Source organism: Lithobates pipiens, unplaced genomic scaffold (assembly GCF_037356315.1).
Source record: "Lithobates pipiens isolate NorthernLeopardFrog02 unplaced genomic scaffold, aLitPip1_a1.2 Scaffold_10, whole genome shotgun sequence".
In the NCBI taxonomy this organism is placed as follows: domain Eukaryota; kingdom Metazoa; phylum Chordata; class Amphibia; order Anura; family Ranidae; genus Lithobates; species Lithobates pipiens.
Genome location: NW_027507686.1, coordinates 107347851 through 107351164, shown reverse-complemented (window position 1 = coordinate 107351164; position 3314 = coordinate 107347851). Strand labels below are relative to the sequence as shown.

Below are 3314 nucleotides of genomic sequence, written 5' to 3'. Positions count from 1 at the left end.
ACTGTAAAAGCTAGCTAGAATACACCAGCTTGTCTTCTGTACCAACTAGACTCTCTGTATACACTACCCAGTCTTCTGTGTACACTGTCAGCTTTGATGTATACCCAAGCCTGTCTTCTGTATACACTAGTTTCTCTATATGCACTGTCCTTTCTGTATACACTCAACCCTCTCTATACACTAACCTCTCTATATACACTAACATCTTTGTATATACTAGCCTCTCTTTAAACTAGCCTCTCTGTGTACCCCAGCCTCACTGTTTACTCTAGCATCTCTGTATACTCAAGCCTATCTGCATACACGAGTCTGTATTCTGTATTCACTAGCCTTTCTTCTGTATGCTGTAGTCTTCTATATATACTAGCGTCTCTGTACACCCTTGCATCTCTGTAAACACTGTGTAAACTAGCCAGTCTTATGTATACACTCGCCGACTGTATACACTAGACTCTCTGAATACACTAAACCCATCCGGTATTCCCAGGCGATCTCCCAATCAAGACACTAACCAGGCCAGATCCTTCTATGGCACCTGGTCTTCCCAGGCAGTCTCCCATCCAGGTACTAACCAGGCCTGACGCTGCTTAGCCTCTGAAATCAGACGAGATCGGGTGCTTTCAGGGTTATGTGGCCGTAAGCATTCGCTTCAAGACACGCCCAACCCTCTTGACAAACGCCAAGATGGTCGCCTTGAGAAACAAGCGAAAAAAACAGGTCAAAGCCAACAACTTGGTATTCCCAGGCGGTCTCCCATCCAGGTACTAACCAGGCCCGACACTGTTTAGCCTCCGAGATCAGACGAGATTGGGCACTTTCAGGGTGATGGGGCCGTAGGTGATCTCTTCGGGCACTCTCAACCCTCTTGACAAACGCCAAGATCTTCACCTTGGGAAACAAGTGAAAAAAAAAAACAGGTCAAATTCAACAACATAAAAAGAAGCCTACGGCACCTGTTATTCCCAGACATTCTCCCATCCTGGTACTAACCAGGCCCGACACTGCTTAGCCTCCGAGATCAGAAAAGATCGGGAGCTTTCAGGGTGATGGGGCCGTAGGTGATCTCTTTGGGCACTGTCAACCCTCTTGTTAAACACCAAGATGGTCACCTTGGGAAACAAGCGAAAATAAACAGGTCAACGCCAACAACATAAAAAGAAGCCTACGGCACCTGGTATTCACAGATGGTCTCCCATACAGGTATTAACCAGGCCGTACACTGCTAGGCCTCCGAGATCAGATGAGATTGTGCGCTTTCAGGGTGATGTGGCCATAGGTGTTCTATTCAGACACTCTCAACCCTCTTGACAAATTATGGTCATCTGGGAAACAAGTGGAAAAAAAACAGGTCAAAGCCAACAACATAGACCCTGGCGGTCTCCCATCTGACCCTAACCTTGCTTAGCCTCTGAGATCGGGCGCTTTCAGGGTGATATGGCCTTAGGCGACCGCTTCGGAACATACTCAAAACTCTTGACAGATGCTGAAATGATCACCTTGGGAAACAAGCGGAAAAAAAAACAGGTCAAAGTCAACAATTTAAAAAGATTCCTATAGCACCTGTAATTAGGTTCTATCCAGGCCGGACCCTGCTTAGCCTCTGAGATCAGATGAGATTGGGCGCTTTCAGGGTGATGTGGACGTAGGAGATTTCTTTGGGCTCTCTCAGCCCTCTTGACAAATGCCAAGATGGTCACCTTGGGAAACAAGTGGGAAAAAAAACATGTCAACGCCAACAACATAAAAAGAAGCCTACGGCACCTGGTATTCCCAGTCGGTCTCCCGTCCAGTTACTAATCAGGCCTGACAATGCTTAGCCTCCGAGATCAGACAAGATCGGGCATTTTACGGGTGATTTGGCCGTAGGCACTTTCTTTGGGCACTCTCAACCCTCTTGACAAATGCCAAGATGGTTATCTTGGGAAACAAGCGAAAAAAAACAGGTCAACACCAACAACATAAAAAATAGGATTTTTATATACAGCTTACCTGTAAAATCCTTTTTTTGAGAGTACATCACGGGACACAGGAGCTTCATTACATAGTGGGTTTTATAGGCACCTCTGGTGATTGGACACTGGTTAACCCCCAATTAAGGAGAATTCCTCCCCTATATAACCCCTCCCATATGGGAGGCACCTCAGTTTTGTAGCAAAGCAATAGGAAACCACGTAAAACCCAAGAGGGGCGGGAACCCTGTGTCCCATGATGTACTCTCAAGAAAAGGATTTTACAGGTAAGCTGTATATAAAAATCCTATTTTCTTGATTATACATCACGGGACACAGGAGCTTCATTACATAGTGGGATGTCCCAAAGCAATGCTCAGATTGAGGGGAGAGAGACACAGATCATAATATATAGACCGCCAAGGACCGGAGGACCTAAACTGCAGCCTGCAGTACACTGCGCCCAAAGGTGATATCCTCTTGCCCTCTCACATCCACCTGATAGAATCTGGTTAATGTGTGGACTGATGACCAAGTTGCAGCCTTACAGATCTGAGCCAGGGAGGCCTGGTGATGCACTGCCCAAGAAGCACTTACAGCCCTAGTTGAGTGCGCAATCTTTAAACTCGGACAGGAATCGGACCACATGGTGTGAACACCCATGTGATCCGATTCGGCTGTGGACTAGAAAAAGGGCCATGTACAAGTTTGGGCCGGATGCGATGCGAATTCAGCCATACTGTATGTATGGCTGAAATCGCATCACACAGAGATCACATGTGATTTGCACTGCAGTGCGGTGCAAATCACATTTGATCTTGTACATTGCAGCAATGTGAACCTAGCCTTTAACCAAACTGCGATACTTTATATCTTTTGTCCATGTTTCACAGACGGACACACTCGAATCATCCCCTGGAGTACCTGTGTGTGATTATGTCAAAAAATTTTCTATGATGTCCCAAACTACACTAAATGATTCCCAGTCCAGATGTTGAACCAGCATTTTATCTATCTATCTATCTATCTATCTATCTATCTATCTATCTATCTATCTATCTAATTTTTTTATTGAGACTACATTGCACTGAATACATTTATGAAACTTTATAAAAAATTTATATCCTAAACTGAGTGTGACAATTCAGTTTAGCATGAACAATACAAAAAAATGAATAACTAATTAAAATCTAATACAACACCAGATAAATTTACACCATATACAAATTCATGCTATTTACGTCCACATATACGAACAAGCATATTCGCTCATTACATGAACTATTAACTACACGAACGATCAAATTTGCCAGATTTACATATAATACCTATACGAACGATTATGGCCGACAGACACGATCAGAT

At 44.2% G+C, this 3314-nt stretch overlaps 2 pseudogenes; both read right to left on the bottom strand.

Annotated features, from left to right (window-relative positions):
- Positions 1-523: 523 nt before the first annotated feature.
- LOC143950344 (5S ribosomal RNA) lies at positions 524-642 on the bottom strand (annotated as a pseudogene).
- A 299-nt stretch (positions 643-941) lies between these two features.
- Positions 942-1060, bottom strand: LOC143944336 (5S ribosomal RNA; annotated as a pseudogene).
- Between the last annotated feature and the right edge of the window lie 2254 nt (positions 1061-3314).